This window comes from Mixophyes fleayi, chromosome 3, assembly GCF_038048845.1.
Source record: "Mixophyes fleayi isolate aMixFle1 chromosome 3, aMixFle1.hap1, whole genome shotgun sequence".
In the NCBI taxonomy this organism is placed as follows: domain Eukaryota; kingdom Metazoa; phylum Chordata; class Amphibia; order Anura; family Limnodynastidae; genus Mixophyes; species Mixophyes fleayi.
The window spans coordinates 196,249,994-196,271,719 of NC_134404.1; the positions used below are offsets into that span (position 1 = coordinate 196,249,994).

Consider the following 21,726-nt stretch of genomic DNA (forward strand, 5'->3'; position numbering starts at 1 on the left):
GAACATCTCAGAAACATCAGCATCGGTTTTGAAAACCATCACGTTTCTAAACACTTTAAAGATATACACCACTGCTCTTATGATGGAATAGAATTCATAGGGATCAAAAAAGTCAAGAATAATTGGAGGGGGGGCAATCATATACAACTACTTAATAAAGAGGAAACCAGGGCCATATATCATCTTAAAACTTTAGCACCAATGGGCCTAAACATGGAGTTTGACTTATCTCTATAGCGCAATAGACATGTTTGGAGTATGGCTATGTTTACATATTCCGTTGTAGTGGTTGGCGCCGCGGACAGACAACCCTAGAAGGTGAGTATGGTGTACCTACAGCCATACCTCTCTGGCTATGCCCAATCTCATTCGACCTTGGAAGCGAAGCAGAGAGGGCCAGGTAAGTAGCAGGATAGGGGACTACCTGCGAATACCTGGTACTGTAGGTATTGTATCCCTAACTTGGATGTGTGTTCTGCCCTTGTGCGACCAACCAAGGAATGTAACATACCGATACCAATCTGTCACACCTGTATTGCCTAAATATTAATATAAAATCAGTTGGTTATTTATTTATTTATTATTACATAATCTTTATCTTAACTGTCATTATTCTTTCCATACAGTTGGCTATGATTCATAAATCCAGCTGGTTACTTCTGATTTACCAATATCCCCTTTAATTCTATTTATATATAGTCAGGCAGTCCACTTTTTGGATTGACTGCAGTGTTGTTTATCTATTCAATGTAAAATCATGAGAGACAACTGTGATATATTACACATCATGTCATCTATATATTTTTTTTAACTTGCATGTCAATTAGGTGTGATTATATGACTTTCTCCCTAATATTATATATATGCATTTGCAGATTTATTCTTACTGTATGTATCATCATCATGTTATATCCATTTGTATTAATCGTGGATCCATTCATAGGAATCTTTCCACTATTCCATTTATATATACATGTATATACCATCTTAAATTGGATGTTTTAATGTGCGAGCTATATATATATATATTTTTTGTTTTTTAAAATGTGGTTTCTATTAGACTAGACCCATGCGTGGTGTCCGCAAACTTTTGTATTTACAATATGAGCCTCCAGTTGAAATCATTACATCATTAGTATGCTTGACATTCCGGTCAACCAATCACTTCCATTCATATTCTTTATAAACCAGCTCATCACAATCATACACCAAACCCTTGAGAAAGTCCGGACAGGACGAAACGCGTTGGGACACGCCCCTTTTCGACGTCAGCACTAGCGACACCTACCTTGGCATTCCAAACAGACGTTTAGTCTGCACCCCTGCAATATACACCACGAGGAGGTTGATTATCCTCCCCGCCGCGCGGCTAGACCTCAAAGAGACTATAACAGCAAGTATACTTTCTCTGATTCCACAATACGGATCATCGTTTTATTTTTACATTATATACCCTTTGGACACTTATTGAGGAGGACATACTCTAGACCCTTGTCCTGCACTTGGCAAATTACGGGTCCGGTCTGCATAGTTTTTAATAACCCATTTTGGACTGATTATTGGTATGACTTAATTAGTCTCATGTATGAGACTTTCTGGAGGCTCTCTCTCTTTTTTAACGGACACAACATATTGTTTATCTTTGAAATGTATTGTTTTTATCCCTTTTAATGTCCTTCATGTAATTCCACATATCCTCATTCTAGACCTAACGGTTGCTGTTAATGTGTGCTTTTGATTGTGTTTTTACCCCTTTTAGGGAATTCTGACCATTTTTGTATCTTGTTTTATGTCATTAAATTGTGTCACTTATAATTCATGGTCGCATGGGCATTATCCTACATTAATAGATAGAATACCCTAGTCAATGAGCGCTCAGCTAATTGTTTTATTTTAGTACTGTTTCTGGAGGGAGGGATACCCTCAGCTGGTGCAGCTCTTGTCTAAACATTATAGAGAGCGCGATCCTTCCTAGTTATATTTAAAACAGTTTGAACTCCAAGATAGAACTTGAGAAGTGGTCCAATCCATCTGAGGAGAGTGTTGTTGGAGCCATGGTAGTCCCAGAATGATAGGACTGGTAGAAGAGGGTAAAACATGAAAGGATATCATCTCCTTATGTAATGCTTCTATTTGTAGAAGAATAGGCTGAGTGCATTTCTTAACGAGACCATTGGAGATACGAGATCCATCAATTGCAGAAATAGATACAGGATGCTCTAGGAAGGATGTGGTCAAGGACCCCTGAGACACAAGAGAAGAGGAGATAAAATTCCCAGCAGCTCCAGAATCCAATAAGGCATGAGAATGAATAAGGCCTGAAGGACCATGTAATATGACTGGAAATGAACATACTGTAGGTAATGATGATTGAGGAGAAGATTTAATATTGCCTAATTTGACTTCCCCAGAACAAATCAGGCTTTGGTATGTTCCAGATTTCTTGGGACACTTGTTAAGGATATGCCCTGGGTCGGCACAGTATATACACAATTTATTTTTAAATCTTCGGTCGCGCTCCTCCAGAGTCAAACGTGACCGTCCCAATAGCATCGGTTCCTCCTCAAGAGGTGGGGGAGGATAGCGAGCCAATGTCCTAGGTAAAGAACGATGAGGATTATCCTTCTCAGCAGCTCTCTCTCTGAAATGTAGATCCACTCTGTTACACAAAGAAATTAAAGCATCTAAAGTAGCGGGTAGTTCCTGGGAGGCAAGGGCATCCTTGATCTTATCCGATAAGCCGTGTCAAAAGGTAGCCACCAAAGCGTCATTATTCCAACAAAATTCAGATGACAAGATGTGAAATGAGATAACATATTGTGCCACCGAACGTGACCCCTGGCGGAGTCTAAGGATACTTGAGGCTGCAGAGGTAACTCGACCGGGTTCATCAAATATTTTCCGGAATGTGGCTATGAAGGCAGTACTATCAGATAGGAGAGAATCATCACGCTCCCAGAGAGGAGAGGCCCAGGCCAAGGCCTGGCCAGACAATAAAGATATTAAGTAAGCAACTTTTGCCCTGTGAGTGGGAAAATTCTGAGGTTGCAATTCGAATTGGATCGAACACTGAATGAGGAAACCAACCTCTACAGACTTTCGGATCACCATCAAACTTAGCAGGGGAGGGAATCCGGAGGGTGACATTAGAATTACTGGATAACTCAGGTACAGGAGGTTCTGGTGCAGGAACAAGCGGAAGAAGTGTGGGTATAGCGGATTGAATAGAGTCCACTCTGGAGGCCAATGCCTGGAAGCATTGTAGGAGTTGGCGTTGACATTCATCCTGTTGTTCTACCCTATGGAGTAACAGCCACAGAGTCTGTTTAGGCAACGGTTCCCCAGGGGAGTCCATTATGGCCTGTTCATACTGTCACAGTTTGGTATTCTGGACTCTTGGGGGAGTGATAGTAACTGGTGTGAAGTAGGCACACTGGTAATGTCAGTTCTATACCCAGACAGCGAATAGACAACAGATGCAGGATAAGGTACAATTAGCGATTTAATGATGCTTGAATGATCACAGAAAGTCTTGGTAATTTAGCACAAGGAACATAGGAACAGGGTGAGCAGTACCACCAGCAATGCAGTATGAGTGCATACAATATAGCAGTATAATCAGTGTATTCAAATATAGCGATAGCAGGAACAGTCCAGCAACAAAGTGGAGATGGTAACGCAGCAGGTATATGAGACCACAATGAGGCAGCACGATACAGGAGGTACAAGTAACAGTCCAGCAACAAAGTGGAGATGGTAATGCAGCAGGTATATGAGACCACAATGAGGCAGCACGATACAGGAGGTACAAGTAACAGTCCAGCAACAAAGTGGAGTGGGTAAGAGCAAGCAGCTCAGATGATACGACCTGTAATAACCACTGAGCCACCGAGACAAATGTGGAGTAGATGATCTTGAGTGGTGCAGTCCATGGAGATGTAGTTTGAGCAGTATAGCCTTTGAACAGCACACAGCAGAGGTAAGTGCAGTCTGAGCAGTATAGCCTTTGAACAGCAACACAGCAGAGGTACTGACGATCCAGGTGAGCAGTATAGCCTTTGAACAGCAACACAGCAGAGGCACTGACGATCCAGGTGAGAGCACACAGAATAGGTAGGAACCTAAACAGCCAGGTAACTTGATGAACAGGCCCAGAGGAATGGGAGGAGGTGCCTTTTCAAGTTTAGAGACAGAACCTGAGACCAATAGGAATCATGCCAGCAACAGACAGGTGCTCAGTCTGCACATGTGCAGATCAGACTAAGGGTTTGAGGGCTGCTAATGAGGCACAGGTGTCTTAGTCTTTGTGGAAGCCGAATAAGCGTCGTGTGACATCGGGGTTCTGAGAGATCAGTCACTGAGAGATGGGTGGAGCCTGCAAATATATTCTCGTCTCATACTGTTATGAGCTTACCTGATCCCCGTTCCGCTGCGCTGTCAGCATGGTCTGGCTGCGGTATCTGATCCGTGCAGCGCTTCTCCTGATGGCGCCGCCGCACTTCCGGGTTCTTCCTGCAGCCGATCATGTGACTCCTGGGCGGGGAATTCAAACAGCTATATCTTCTCTGCTCTGACACGCTGCCTGTGTCAGAGCAAACTGTTACGATTTTGATGCCTTAGTTAGTATTAGCACAGGCTTACCTAGGGCGCGGAGTCTAACGGCCTTCCGGTCTTCACCAAGAACCACCGCAAGGTAGTGTGGACTTTGCTGCCGAAGAAACGCAGGTCGCGGCCCCCAGATTAGCCTACTGACGTAAGGGAGAAAGTTCTAAGTGATGGCAGGCAGACAAGCAATATGACAAAGCGGTGCAAGTACAGGCACTAACCGTTAATTCCAGGTGTTGTAGGTCTGGAACAGTAACCGGTAGATGCACGGAGCCAATGGGTGCGTGGCAGGATATGGGTCCAGAGACACGACCGGGTCGGTACACAGGTGATATCAGGTATACGGTGCCAGAGGGAGATCCAGAGACTAGTTGGTAACACAGCCGAGTCGGTACACAGGAGGTATCAGGTATACGGTGCCAGAGGGAGATCCAGAGAGTAGTTGGTAACACAGCCGGGTCGGTACACAGGAGATAGTCCAGTTCGTGGTGCCAGGGATAAGCCAAAGAATAGTCAGGTCACAGCCAGGTTGGTACACAGGAGTAGGAGGAATAGAGGGATACACAGGGAGCAGGTTTACAGGAGTCAGGAACACAGGAACTGTTAGCCAGGAACTGGAAACACATTGCTCTGACACAGGCAGTGTGTCAGAGCAGAGAAGATATAGCTGTTTGAATTCCCCGCCCAGGTTCAATGGGGATCCTAAGGAATGCCGAGGGTTAGGGAACTTCAGCCTGGAAACTTTCCTACACAGAAAACTTAAGTCGTTTATATAATTTCCTTATTGTCTGGTCAAGCGCTTGCCTGGGCTTCTCCTCTCTGGGAACATGATGACCCCATCCTCCATAATTGTGCCACTTTCCTGGAAACCTTCAGACGCAACTTCGATGAACCCGGACGAGTCTCCAGTGCAGCTTCAGGACTCCTCCGTCTGCGCCAGGGTACCCTTACTCTGGGCCAGTACGCCCTTCAATTTCGCACTATGGCGGCCGAACTTCGTTGGAACAATGAAGCTTTAGTGGCCACATTTTGGCAAGGCTTGTCCGTTCGTATTAAGGACGAGCTAGCGGCCCCAGAGTTACCCACTACCCTGGATGAATTGATCTCTCTCTGTAACCAGATTGATATACGTTTCCGTGAACGCACTCAGGAGAGAGAGAGTTCCCGTCGATCTACTTTCCGTTTGGCTCCTCGCTTGCAGAGTCCTATTACACCTGAGGAGGAGCCTATGCAGCTGGGAAGAGCACGTTTATCCCAGGAGGAAAGAGAGAGGCGGTTCAAGAATCGTTTATGCCTCTATTGCGGGGAACCCGGTCATGTCCTGAGTCAATGTGGGAAGCGACCGGGAAACGACCGGACCTAACTGATGACGGAGAGGCTAAGTTAGGTATGAACATTCTCTCTCCTGTGGATTCTAGTTTTTCTATTCAAGTTCTTCTGCAATATACTGATAAACAATTGTCTCTTCCCGCGCTTATTGACTCCGGTGCAGCGGGGAACTTTCTACGAGCTGACATTGTAGAGAGGTTGTCATTGCCTAGGCAACCCTTAGATCCACCTATTGCTATTACAGCTATAGATGGCAGCCGTATCATTGGAGGATCCATTAAGAACAGAACTGTCAACATTTCTCTACGCATTGGAGCCTTACACACTGAGGAAATCTCCTTCCTAGTCATTCCAGAGGCTATCAACCCTTTGATCTTAGGCTTACCTTGGCTCAGACTTCACTCCCCCACTTTAGATTGGCAGAAACCGGAAGTCCTTGCATGGGGTTCAGAGTGTCATTCCCGATGTCTTCCCAGGATTCATAGACCCGCTATGGGCTGTCTTTCCACATCCTCCGGTATTCCTCAATATCATTCATATTCTGACGTCTTTTGTGAAAAGGAGGCTTCCAAGTTACCCCCACATAGACCTTGGGATTGGACCATTGAATTGTTGCCGGATAAGATACCACCCAGAGGACGTGTATTTCCATTGTCTCTACCTGAATCAGATGCTATGTCCCTATATATTAAGGAGAATTTAAACAGGGGTTTTATCCGTAAATCTTCGTCACCAGCAGTAGCAGGTTTCTTTTTCGTAAAATAGAAGGACGGCGGATTGCGTCCTTGTATAGACTACCGTGGCCTCAACGCCATGACGAAAAAGAATAGGTATCCCTTACCATTGATCTCTGAACTCTTTGATAGGATCAAGGGAGCTTCAATTTTTTCTAAACTTGATTTGAAAGGGGCCTACAACCTTATCCATATTAAACAAGGGGACGAATGGAAGACGGCGTGCAATACGCACCATGGGCATTTTGAGTATCTTGTCATGCCATTTGGACTTTGTAACGCTCCTGCGGTTTTTCAAAATTTCATTAACGAAGTTTTTCAGGATTTCCTGTATCAATTTGTTGTCATTTATCTAGACGATATTCTAATTTTTTCACCTGATATTATTACTCATCGCCATCATGTCTCCTTGGTTCTTCAACGCCTTCGGTCACATCATCTGTACTGTAATTTGGACAAGTGTGTCTTTGAAAAAACGCATCTTCCTTTTCTTGGTCACGTGGTTTCTGGCTCCGGATTAGGTATGGACCCTGAGAAATTAAAGGCAATTTCTGACTGGCCCCAACCGGTTGGACTTAAGGCCATCCAGCGTTTCATTGGGTTTTCTAATTATTACCGCCACTTTATCAAGGGGTTTTCGTCTGTTATTGCACCCATCACTTCCTTGACCAAGAAATCTGCCAACGCTAAAACCTGGCCACCAGAGGCGGTAGAGGCCTTCAAGTATCTTAAAGAAGCCTTCATATCGGCACCTATTCTTCAACAGCCAGATTCTTCCTTCCCCTTTTTTCTCGAAGTTGACGCATCCTCCGCTGGAGTGGGAGCTATCTTGTCTCAGAATTCTACTGGAAAATTTTCTCCCTGTGGCTTCTTTTCTCGTAAATTTTCGCCCACCGAAAAAAACTACGGCATTGGAGACAGAGAACTACTTGCTATCAAATTGGCCTTGGAAGCTTGGAGACATCATTTGGAGGGAGCCAGATTTCCTGTTACTATTTTTACGGATCACAAGAACCTGCTATATTTACAAACTGCATCTTGCCTCAATCCCCGTCAGGCCAGATGGTCTTTATTTTTTTCCCGATTCGATATGATCATTACCTTCAGACCAGGGTCCAAGAACAAGAAGGCTGATGCTCTTTCTCGTTCCTTTGATTCTATGGATACCGAAGAAGAGGGTGTTAGATCTATTCTAGATCCAGAATGTATTTTGGCTACTACTCCTACTCGTTTAATTATTCCTCACGGGAAGACTTTGGTTCCTCCACATCTCCAAACTAAACTCCTTAAATGGGCTCATGCCTCCCGTTTTTCTGGTCATGCCGGTATAAAGAAGACCTTGGAATTTATCTCCCGTAGTTATTGGTGGCCGTCTATCCGTTTGGACGTTCGACAGTTTGTGACGGCGTGTTCCATTTGTGCTCAGAATAAAGTCCCTCGTCAAGCTCCATACGGTCTGCTGCAGCCTCTGCCAATTCCGGATCGACCTTGGAGTCATCTTTCCATGGATTTTATCACAGATTTACCCTCCTCCAGAGGGTTCTCAGTAGTGTGGGTGGTCACTGATCGCCTTTCCCGAGCCGCTCATTTTGTGGCATTAAAAGGTCTCCCTTCTGCTCCTGTTCTCGCTCAACTCTTCATTAAAGAGATTTTCCGCCTACATGGCTGTCCAGATATTATCGTTTCTGATCGAGGAACTCAGTTCGTGGCAAGATTTTGGAGGGCCTTTTCTCGTCTTTGTGAAATTAAGTTAAATTTCTCTTCTGCATATCATCCTCAAAGTGATGGTCTCACTGAAACGACGAATCAAGAATTGGAGAAATTCCTCAGATGTTTTATTTCAGCTAAACATGATGATTGGGTTGATTTATTACCTTGGGCAGAATTCGCTCACAATAATAATTCACACGATTCTACCTCCACTTCTCCCTTTTTTGCTCTTCAGGGATTTCATCCTAAAGTTCCACCCTTCAAAGAGTTAACCGCTTCTGGAGTTCCTGCAGTTGATTCCCTTCTATCGGACTTCTCGGCTAGGTGGGATCTTATCAAACGCAAATTACTTCACACCTCTGCCATCAGTAAAAGAGCATTTGACAAAAGAAGAAGACCATCTTCACTACTTACTCCTGGTGACAAAGTATGGTTGTCTACGAATAATCTTCGCTTGTTGGTCCCTTCTAGGAAATTCGCTCCCCGATTTATTGGTCCCTTCAAGATCATAGAGGTCATTAATCCGGTGGCCTTTAGATTAAAATTACCTCCTACCTTGAGGATTCCCAATGTTTTCCACATTTCCCTTCTCAAACCACTTGTTATTAACAAATTCTTCTCTTCAAGAAAACCTCCTGCTGCTATTTCTGCGCTAGATCAGGAATTTGAGGTGAAGGAGATTCTAGATTCTCGGATTTCCAGAGGTTCCTTGCAGTTCCTGGTTGACTGAAAAGGTTACGGTCCTGAAGAGCGTTCTTGGATTCCTGCACGAGACCTTCATGCTCCGAGTTTGTTGAAGAAATTCCATACCAAGTTCCCTCAAAAGCCTTATAGGTTGTCCGGAGGCCACCCCTGAAGGGGGGGGGTACTGTTATGAGCTTACCTGATCCCCGTTCCGCTGCGCTGTCAGCGTGGTCTGGCTGCGGTATCTGATCCATGCAGCGCTTCTCCTGATGGCGCCGCCGCACTTCCGGGTTCTTCCTGCTGCCGATCATGTGACTCCTGGGCGGGGAATTCAAACAGCTATATCTTCTCTGCTCTGACACGCTGCCTGTGTCAGAGCAATGTGTTTCCTGTTCCTGGCTAACAGTTCCTGTGTTCCTGACTCCTGTGAACCTGCTCCCTGTGTATCCCTCTATTCCTCCTACTCCTGTGTACCAACCTGGCTGTGACCTGACTATTCTTTGGCTTATCCCTGGCACCACGAACTGGACTATCTCCTGTGTACTGACCCGGCTGTGTTACCAACTACTCTCTGGATCTCCCTCTGGCACCGTATACCTGATACCTCCTGTGTACCGACTCGGCTGTGTTACCAACTAGTCTCTGGATCTCCCTCTGGCACCGTATACCTGATATCAGCTGTGTACCGACCCGGTCGTGTCTTTGTACCCATATCCTGCCACGCACCCATTGGCTCCGTGCATCTACCGGTTACTGTTCCAGACCTACAACACCTGGAATTAACGGTTAGTGCCTCTACTTGCACCGCTTTGTCATATTGCTTGTGTCAGACGCCGTCCCTGCGCCTCCTCCTCGGGCAGGGACGGACGTCCGTCTTCTGAACGCCCCGTTGCTAAGCAACGGGGACGCATCTTCCGGCGACATGGTGCGCAGGCGTGCCCATCGCCATAGCAACGGGACGCGCTTTTCAGTTTCCTGTCGGCGGTCAGAACAGCTGACCGCCGATCCACTGCCCACCAATGAGGAGTTACTGCTTCCTATTTAAGGCCTGCTCTGACACCATTAGGGTGCCAGAGCAACTGGTTTATCTAGTCTCCAGCATTCCTGTATAGTGTTCTTGTCTCCTGTGTTTGACCCGGCTTCCTGACCTCGCTTTCGGATTCTCCCTTTGTTCCATCCTGATATTCTGGTTTTGACCTCGGCCTGCTGACCATTCTCTGTCTCCTGATTCGGTACCTCATCTGCCCGGTTGGTTCCTGACTCTGCCTGTTTGACTACGTGTTTCTCTATATCTCGCAAGTAGCTACCTGGGAGGGCCGCGACCTGCACATCGTTGCCGCTAAGTCCAAACTTCCTTGCGGGGGTCCCTGGTGAACACCAGCGGCGTGTTAGACTCCGCGCCTCCTGGTGTAGTAGTGCCAATACTTGCAGGTACTAAGGTCACGTCTGTGACAGCTTGTCTGCCTGCCATCACTTAGAACTTTCTCCCTTACGTCAGTAGGCTAATCTGGGGGCCGCGACCTGCGGTTCTTCGGCAGCAAAGTCCACACTACCTTGCGGTGGTTCTTGGTGAAGACCGGAAGGCCGTTAGACTCCGCGCCCTAGGTAAGCCTGTGCTAATACTGACTAAGGCATCAAAATGATAACACATACTAAGGAGTTTGGCAAAAGCATTTCTGCAGTTGTTCAAAGGAATAGACAAGGTGTAATAAAACTATCCCAAGTCTCAAAAATATCTACCTGTGAGTTTTGTTTTTTGTAGGGAGGCTTCCAGCCAGTCCATTCTCATAACAAAGAATAATTTCTCCTTAAAAAGGTCAAGAGTGTGGGGGGGAGCCCTGAATGCACATGTGGAGAATGCATTTTCTTGCAACAGCCGAAGCATTTTTTAACTTCCTTTAGCGGTCCATGTATTGGCGGCAGGATGCCCAAAATAGCCCATTCTGGTGTGAATGGAAGAAAATTCTGCCCTAGCAAATCTCCACACGCGGATCCAGAAAATCCTGACGACCGGACAACCCCAAAAACAATGAAATTGGTCTGCACCCTCCACCCCACACTTGGGACACTTTTCATTGTCCGACAATGCCATAGCTAATCTTCGATGTGGGGATATATAACCCTTATGGATTATACTAAGAAACATCTCCACAAATATAGAGGCCGGGAGTAGTCTGACAGAATTGTTAAGGTTTTTAAGCAAGATTTCATTACTTTAGTGCATAAATTGCTGTAACCATTGTGTAAGACCAGTGCGGACAAAAGAATAGTCTAATTCGTTTCTCAAAAGCCTATAGTGGCCTGGTATGGATTTTTGTTTAGGTGGGCATGAGTTTAAGAGGGTATCAAACGGGTTGTCCCAATCAGTGTCTGAAAAGAAAGTAATAAGACTCTTAGCATAATGTTGAGCTTGAAGGAACGCTAACCCACAAGGACCTTAATTTTTATTTTTAAGTTATACAAATATATTACAATTGTAAATATAATAAAAAATAATAGAAAATATTTTAAAAATCTTAATTGATTAAAAAAATGCTTTATTCACAATATAATGCATCTTTTTATTGGTATTACTGTTGTTGCCATCTAGAGACGGCAATAAACAGGTATTGTGGTGGAATAAGTGTTGCTGTGATACTTATTAAGTAGTAATTCCCATGCAAGCATTTGGAAATCCCCATATAGAAATCCTGCATTTTCCTCTGCGTTTTGGATCCTCACCACTTATTAAATAGACCCCTATGTAATTTATTACTGGTGTCCCTCCTATAGTCAATCATAAGAACCAGCTTCTCACTTAAATTACTTTCTCCTAAGTTCCACTTTTACAGATCCTTACAAGCTGTACTTGAAATAAATAAGTAAATGTTAAAAATAAAATAAAAAAAGCATACCCCCCCAGTCATATCAACCCTAGTACTGCCAGCCTAGTGCTGGTAGGAGGAAAATCGGTGGGACAAACAGTGTGGGGTACCCCCGACTCTCAGCCAACCAGCCCTAGGCTTAGCCAGCCGGGGCTGGTGGCACCATAACAGCAGAAACCCGCAGCAGCAGGTCCCCTGCTATGATGACAACCAGCCCCAGGTTGGTCAGCACTGGGCTGGATTCTCTAGGAAGTTGGGGTCCACAAAAAAAAATGTGCGCCCTTCCATAGGGTTTCTTCAGGCACAAATTGGAGATAGGTAGTCTCCAATTAACAAATACTTGGTTTGAGTGGAAGTTTGGGTAAAATAAAGCATTTTTTCAACATAATTGTGAAGAGGTTCTAGTGGAGTTCTGCAGAGATACTGTCTCCAGCTTTTTTTTAAAAAAAAGATCAATCAATACTAACAAATCAATCTTTGAGTAATTTAGTGCCCAAATATATTCATTTAATTAACACTATAAGAAGATGATACTCTATTACAAATAACGGGCATCTTACATTAATCACAAAGATGCAACTTCCCTCAGAAGAATAACTGACAGTACCAATGTCTCTGCAACAGATTTTTCAGTTATTCCCCCGAAACTGTCTCTTTTTCCTCAGATTCTGATTTAATACTCTCCCCTTTTTACTTTATTCAGTAGTTTCCTAATAACTCTTGTGTGATACCCAGAAACCGCTGGGCACTATGACCCTGTGAAACAGGACTGTGTCACAGCGTGATACAGGAGAGACACTAGGACCCCTGGGAAAACCCAGGTTGTGAAGCTGCTGAATAGTTCCAAGGTTTTTGAGACAGAAACCATTGAGAAGAGGAGCCTCAGAGAGTCAGTGAGGACTGAGGAAAAATTGTGAAAAGAGAAACGTTTTTCTGGATGCTGTTGTGTGGAAAAGTGAGGCCAGTGTTGCTGCCGAGAGTCAGACTGCTACAGAGAGCTGAGGTGTGTTGCCAGCCAGAACACAGTAGGTGCAAAGACTTGAAGACATGAGCTGACACTGGTGAGTCAGATTGGAGCTGAAAATTATCTACAAAACAGAAAACAGGTCAGTGTAATCAAATTGATTGTGTATTTACAGAGACATTTGCTTAACAAGTGGAGTACATTACCCAACCTCCCAATACATACCTGCAGCATATGACCCCATTTATAACTGAATTACAGACTGAATCACCAGTGCCTACTCTGAAGTAACCCCTGGTGTGGGGAGCATCCTTTAACCCATCATAACCTGAATATGCTAGAAAAAGAACTGCAAACCTTCTGAATTTCTCCTGCAGGATCAAATTAAAGCACAGTGATAATAGCCCTGGCAATACACTGCATTGTGTACCCGAGACAGTAATTTCTGTTTTTGATCGCTGTACAGAAGTTACAAGACTCCTATTATAATTATTCACAGGGCACTCAGTCAAACCTGAGTCTCATAATTGCAAGTGCCTCCTGTCCGGTTGCAAGGATACACTTACAAAAGTCTGGTCAGTGAAGACATTTATGCTAATTAGTTTTGCTGAGGATGAACTTCTTTAAAGGGGATTCATTGACTGCGATATTATTTGCTTGTGGTGTATTGTTTGAAATGAATGTTCTTTATTGTATTATGGACTAGAACTGTATTACTGTATTCTTAGACAGTTTATGTGACCTCACATACTCCCGGGTTAGAGTATTAACGGCCACAGTGCAGAACGCTGTAGTCTCTGGCCCTGTGACGGTTATCAAAAGGTACTCAGAGTATTGTGAAGCATAGTTGTAACCAAATTGTTTACATTATAGAAGTAGTGACATATAGGAATTTTGTTATTGTCTTTGTTATTCTGAAAATAAGGCCCAATAGTGTTGCCTATAGCCACAGCCAAGTTAAATGCATTATAAAGTACAGTAACTGACTCCTCTATTAGCTCAGGCCTGTGAACACTGTTTTCAGATTGTACGTGTTGCTAATCATTCTATGTCCAGACAGATTCTTAGTGACGTATTGTTCCTTCATAATAAATCTGACATCACTTCCTTCATTCAGTGTCTTACTTGTATTGTGGACTCAAGAGTTCTCCGCCCCTCTTCCGTGCTGTGACCGAAAGAGGAGCATCCAGGGACCAGGTTCGATCCTCTCAACACCCGCCTCTAGGGGTGTGCAACTTCATCATCATCACCATTTGCCTTAGGATCACCAACCTTGTCTATACTTTTCTCGATACTTGTCATTTATACGGGCAGCACTCTCAGATTTCATTGAGGAGCACAACCCCACTTAGCTGCCACTGGCCTAGCTGTCGCCGACAGCTTGTTTACACTGTTATTAGCTCCTCAACATGTGAGCAGATGGATGGAGCACATGTAGCCATAAGAGCCAACTTTTCAAAATGATTAGGAGAGCTCAATGTCCTCAGGGCACCCTGACCAGATGACCATTTCCTAACCAGGCGTGCTCGCAGGGGGGTTTCCAGTTCCCTGGAAACACCCCCCCTCCACAGACAACAAATGGACAAAGCATGTATGAGCCCGATGTACAGCACCGCGGATGTTTATCGCGGCTGATGTATATTCTATCAGTGCCGAAATAGAGCTGCTGCGCATGCGCAGCCGCATTAGCTCCTCCCACAAATGAACATGTGAAACTTCTGCTGCTGAACAGTGGCGAGTGCACGCTGTAAGATCTCTGCAAGCAAGCTCAGCATGGACGTGACAGGGTAAGGAAACACACTAGTGTAATAGGAAAGTGGATTTATTGTTCTGTTTGCTGTTGTGTCGACGCTCTGCTGCAATTACTCTGCAAAAGACCTACAATCATTGACTGCCTTTTTAAATGCAAGGAATCACTGATATACCAACATTTAAAAGTATATATATTACTTAAATAACAAACATCGCATTTTAATTACTAGGTTGCACATATTGTTTTATAAGTTAACTGCCAATGATATGAATATGTGATATTGAAGCTTGTATTAAATGCTATGTTTGACCTTACATATTGAATCATTGCAAAATTAACAATAAGACACTTTGGGCAACATAGATACAGGAGAAAAGGTTTAATTAATCCTGTGAAAAAGGTATTGGATGGTATATAATTTAGATATAGTTAATTGTTTATTTAAAAAATAAGACATAAAATACAAATATACAACTGATAAAAGATTTCATAGTATATAAATAACTGTGCTGTTAGAAAAAAATAGTTTTGTGCTCCTAACCAGACATTGTTATATTGATAAAATTAAGGAGCTGCATACATTTAAATTGACAAAAGAGAGCTCACTACTAAATTACATATGAACGGTGGTGAGTACCAGTGACACTGGACATGGTATATATGTTAGATGAGGGGCACAGTGTGATGGACACAGAGTAATGAGTGGCTGATATTTAGCCAGTTGTCTGTATTTTTCATATTTTTGATTATATATGTTAGATGTACCATTAATTTTCATATAGTATTTATTTAGATATTAAATATTAAATATTTGCTATATGATAGTACCTAATTAAGACTGCTGATTTTTGGTGCCAGAGAAAGGTATAAATTGTTAGCAGTAGTGGTGAACCATTGCCCCTAATGAAAGCAATTGGAACTGAAACGATCGTTGCGCAAGAAATGCTTAGTAATGTATTACTCGTTTTCTTTTTTGTATTTTTCTATTAATTTTTTCACTGTGAACTATTGATATATTATTTGTCTTATGGAGTAAGCACTCGTTACTGTTTTTGTTTGTGGTCAATAACTGAGTGTATACATCTCTCTCTCTTTAAAGGCCACTCTTTATTAAAATTTGTTTTTATGGCACATATATATATATATATATATATATATATATATATAATAAGCAAATAAAGATATATCTGGCGCTGATCACCACAGCGTGACCACTTCAAAATAGTAAGATGAGGTATGTATATATATATATATATATATATATATATATATATATATATATATATATATATACACAATGTATAGCAAATAATATCAGTCCCGTATCCACAGTACATAAAAGATCACTTGACTCTTGTAAGAGTGGCCACCTCGATAGCCTGACGCCAGATGGTTAATCCGGACGGAATGGATTGCGTCAACAGAAGAACAAGCAGGGCGCCTCTAAGTGATATATCAAATATACAACGTGGAATGGAGCAATAACATGCGTACCATGAGGTAGACAACGATGGGTCTTTAGGAGATAGTGGAGTAGTCTTTGCTGTACTTGTAGTCCTCCAGATCTCCACCGATCAGTACCAAAATGCGGAAAAAGCGAACATAGTATAACTCTGTAGTATTCTTAATGAGGGCAATATCACCAAATTCCCCACAATCCTAAACACTGTTGCAGACCAAGTACATTAATTCATGGCAATGGTATTCCCTGATGACAGTGGCCTCTTTCAGTAGGTTAAATATATATATATATATATATATATATATATATATATATATATTATATCATTATTTTGGGAAAAATTGGGAAACCCCCCCCCCATTAAAAATCCTGCGTTTGCCCGTTAACGTTAGTGAACACACATGTAAACAATTATTTCTAGTGTGATTGTACTGGCTACCATTATAACTAGCATTTGCTGGTGTGACAGTGTTTTGGTTTTTGGAACTCATTTTATTTTGTCCACATATGTTTAGCATGGGTAGACGCAAAATGGAAACCTACTGATTTCTCCAAATGCTAGTTTAATTTGACATGCAGTTACACTTATATTTTAGCATTAAAAACCGCTAAAGGAATGCCAGTGGAGATCTGGCCTAAAGTCTATGGGCCTGAGTCATTAAGGAGAGAAAAGCAATAAAAAAGGAGTAACTTTGCACCTATGCAAAACCATGTTGCATTGGAGGGAGGGGGAGGCTGTAGATTTAAAATGTGGGGACAGATTTATAGTTGGGGTAGGGCATGTCCTAGGTCAACTTTAAATTTCAGTGTAAAAAATAAAGCTATCAAGAATTTGTGTGCTACATGAAAAAACAGCCAGTAGTTTCCTTACATGCAAAATAATAACCTAATTTGCACCCCTTGCATTGTAACATGGTTTGTCCAGGATCAAATTTACTCCTTTTCTTGCTTTGCTCTCCTTAATGACTCAGGCCCTGTATTTGTTATTTATTTATATTTTATAACAAAATATTTTGATTAAATTAATATAATTTAATACATTAAGGAATAACAATAGAATGTCTATATTATAGAAGACCCTTTATAGGATATTGTATTGTTAGAAACGTAATATATTATGTTAATCAAATATCAATTGAAATAAAATGATATATTAAGGGATTAAATATATGCACGCTACATATATATATATATATATATATATATATATATATATATATACGCTCTGCCTCAGCTCTCTGTCAAAGGGAAGAGAGCTGCACAGTAATTGTATTTAATGTCGCCCTGGAGAATATTCCATTGCCCCCAAAACAATAGAAAGGGCATTCTAGTGACCCAATACAGAGAGCATTAAGTGACCCCTGTCCGTACACAAAGTGGGGGTCGGGGGAGACAGAGGGAGAGACTTGATATGTGGAGAGGTAAAGAGAGGCAGAACCGTAACTAGGGTGGTGCGGGCGGTGCCGTCACCCCGGGCGCAAGCCCGCTACCTTCCCCTCTGTGTTACATAGTAAAAAAAAAAAATCTTGAAAAAAAAAATCTAAAAAAAATTTGTGGCCCCTCCCCCGACTCGCGGCACCCGCCCCCCCGCGAGTCGGGGGAGGGGGGGGGTGCCGCGAGTCAGGGGAGGGTGTCGTGAGTTGGGGGAGGGGGGGGGGGCGAGAGGGGGGAGGGGCTAGTGTGGTGGCTGGTCCATGAAAGGACTATGAAAAAAAAACGCCGGCTCCCTGTTACTGCAGCATCACTGATGATGTCACCATGCTGTCAGTGCAGAAGAGCCAACACTGCGGGGAGCTGAGAACAGACCTTAAGTAAGTGAGGGGGAGGGGGGTTCTGTCAGCTCCATTAGTTGGAAGAGGAGAGGCAGTCAAATGCAGAGGGGAGGGAGAGGAAAGGCAGGGAGGGGGGTTTCACACGCTGAAGAGGCTTTCACATGTGGAGGGGAGAGGACGATTGAGGGGGAATTAGTCCCGTGTAGAGGGAGAGGGAAGACAGGAAGAGGTAGTCACACATGGACAGGAGGGGGGTGGAGACAAAGGGGAGGTTAGGAGAGGGAGAGAGAGAGGGGGGGGGGCATTATACATGCATTATTACCATAGTTGCCAATTCCGCTTATAACAAGCGGAATTGGGATGGTCGCGGGTTGCGGGTTTTTGGGCTTCACAACATTTTTTTTTTTCTTCAGAAAACTTTATTGCCTTGTGTATAATAACGCTTTAGTCAGTGTAAGGACATTGCTGGTCTCTTACGTGGGTGTGATCTCTGGTGTTGGTAGGTAAACTTCAGCGTTGGCTTCCTTGGGGGACCCTGTCTGTGTTGTATACAGTAGATATGGAGAGCATATATGCGACCAGACAGAACATGATGTGTGTAATTATAGTGTAAAGCTAGGGATATATTGTAGTGTACAGAGAAAACAAGCCCCTAAAGTGCAGCTAAAACTCCTGAATATTCATCTTCAGTTACTGTAACTGCAGAAACTGCTGCAGATCACATTACTCTTAATATTATCTTGATATTTGTATCATAAATAAAACATAATTCATTTTTGGCTTTTTGGGCTTTTTAGGATTGTTTGGGATTGTTTTGGGCTTGTTTTTCATTTCAGAGTTGGCAACCCTGATTATTACTGATATTACAGTAATATTGCGTACTATTAGTGTTGAAACGGTAATCTTTAACGCTGGTTTTTGCAGAAATCAGGATTAAAATGACCATAATAACGGCGCAATTGAATTTCCCTCTATGTGTGTTATATTAATATAGTGTTTGGGAGGGGGGGCAGTATGTTAATATAATATGTGAGGGAAGGGTGGATCTTAATATAGTGTGGGGGGTAGGCTATTTAATTGTAGAGTGCATGTGGGGGCTAATTATTTAATGGGTGCTAATCTTTCTGTATCACTAAAGTGCACTGTTAAGGACTAAAAGTCCCACCCTTTACATTTCCTCAAGAAATGTTCTTCTACTCCTGTTTCTCTCTTCCGGGCCCTGGCATTGGTTGCCTTTACTAAATGCAACCAATATAAAATACTTGTACTCAGGGCTGCCACCAGAAATTGCGGGGCCCAGTACAAATGTAACAGGCAGGGCCCCCCTTCTTCCTTCTCTCACCCCACGTTCATTTTTAAATTATTCTCTACCCAACATTTACCTTCCCCCATTCTCTAGTCACCCCCCCCCCCATCCCTGCTGCCATCTAGCCTCTGCAGCAGTTTACTCATACTTGCCAACTCTCCCGGAATGTCCGGGAGACTCCCGCATTTTGCGAGAGTCTCCCGGAATCCCGGGCGAGTGTGGCAAAATCCCGCGTCTGCCCATTTCCAATTGAAGTGGGCAGAATTAGGTCACAAACGCCGCGATTCCTGGTGAATCGCGGCGTTTGGCCCCGCCCCCCGCTGTGAAATGACGCGTTTTGCGTCATGACATCACGGGGGCGGGTCCAAAATGATGCGGATTTTGGAGGCCCGCCCCCCATGGCGTCCACCTCCCCCGCAGCCTCCCGGATACCAACATTGTAAAGTTGGTATGAGTTTACTTATCTCTCTGCATCTTCTTACTGTCTCCTTTTGGCTCCTCTCTATTGACAGAACTGTGACTTTATTAATTAATCTCTGTCCAGGAGCCGGGCACCTGGGGGGCCGGGACTGGAGCAAATAGCGGCAACTGTGGGGTCCCAACATCCTGGGAGTGGAGGCAGACATGCTGCCTACAAGGGGGCCCACTGCTGCATCCTTAATTACACGCAAATGTCTCTCCACACATCACCTCTCACATCTCAGATGTAGCTACTGCCTAGAAAAGGCCAGAGCCGTAACGACGGCGGTGCGGCCGGTGCGACCGGCCCGGGCGGAAGCCCAAGGGGGCGCAGCCGCCCGATACCCAAGCAACAATCGATTCCTCAATACCTGGAATAGCTTGGCGCTTCTGCCCGCAGTGGAACCGAAAGCAGGAAGTTCGGAAATTCAAATGCCGGACTTCCTGTCAGTGGAACGCACATGCGTTCCACTGACAGGAAGTCCGGCATTTGAATGCCGAACTTCCTGCTTGTTCCACTGCGGGCAGAAGCGCCAAGCTATTCCAGGTATGCTTTTGGCAAATTTTATATACTCTTAAAAGGTTTACTCAATAATAAATAAGACATTGTGCTTCCAATGAATACATGCTAAAATAAGTGCCCCAGTTATTTAGTTATTAATAAATGTATATTTTGGACAGTTGGAACCCCAGTTTCCTGAAGCTGTCATAGGTACCCCTCCTAATTTATTTATTTTCAGTCAGACAAGCAGACGGTTTCTATCACTACTTGTTACAATTCAAGGTCCTTCATTAATGAGATGAGAATAAGAGTTGAGCAAAATTGTGGCAAACTTTTGCACAAAGCAAATTTTCAAACAAAACAGCCCTTTTTGAAGAACTATAGTCAGAAATCCTGCATTTAGATGGCATGTCCAAAATTCTGGTCCCGATAGGTGTAAAGTGGAGTCTTCAAGGTCAACATTTGCTTCACCATTACACACACAACTTTCTTTACTGTATTTGTACATTTAGTGAAATTTATCATTTATAAACAGAGCTCGGTCAACACTACGGCCAACTTGCTCTGCTCTGTGGTGTGGTTGGGATATAAGGAAATAGTCTATATTGAAGAGAACCATTAGGGGCAATTCTAAGATGAACAGCAAGACATTATCTTATGCAACCATAAGATATTCTCAATTGCGCTCACAGCAGTAAAAATAAATAAAAAAAAATTGACACAATATCACCGGAGCAGCAGAGTGATAGCTGTCTGGCCAGTCTTGGGCACATTTTATATGAGCTAGATGGTTTTCCAGATTCACACATGTGCATTTGAATTGAAAAGCACTAACGACGGCGGTGCGGCCGCCCCGGGCGGAAGCCCAAGGGGGCGCAGCCGTCCGATACCCAAGCAACAATCGATTCCTCAATACCTGGAATAGCTTGGCGCTTCTGCCCGCAGTGGAACGCATGTGCGTTCCACCGAAAGCAGGAAGTTCGGAATTCAAATGCTGGATTTCCTGTCAGTGGAACGCACATGCGTTCCACTGACAGGAAGTCCGGCATTTGAATGCCGAACCTCCTGCTTGTTCCACTGCGGGCAGAAGCGCCAAGCTATTCCAGGTATGCTTTTGGCAAATTTTATATATGACACCTACAGGATTATTTCAGTATCTTTTTGATGGCATAGTTAATTTTAACAAAATGGCAATTGGTCTCAGTTTCTAGATTCACTTTTGATTTGACCAAAATATATAGAGCCCAGATAAGCAGAAGTGTGCCGTAAAACATCACAACTGCTGTGGAGCAAGTCACGTAGCTTAGGTTGGTTGGTCAAAATAGCAGCAATAATTGCAATATGCCCTGATATAGTCATGTGTGTGACCCCAAAATGAGCTTGATTTCCCCCATAATCACATAAAAGTCAATCTGCTCATTGTGTACATGTTAGTTCTTTGCTCGGCTAGTACCACATGGAGAGGTTTTAGGCTGCCTGAATGTCTAACTTACTAAACTAAAGCTAACATTCGATTTGATGCCAAAAGCACTAGTTAAAGAGAGGTGAATGTTGTGACTTCCCCAAAAGTTGACTATCCTTT

At 43.5% G+C, this 21,726-nt stretch overlaps 1 pseudogene; it reads left to right on the forward strand.

Moving 5' to 3' along the window:
• The first annotated feature begins 331 nt into the window (after window positions 1-331).
• Window positions 332-449, forward strand: LOC142146057 (5S ribosomal RNA; annotated as a pseudogene).
• Window positions 450-21,726: the final 21,277 nt, after the last annotated feature.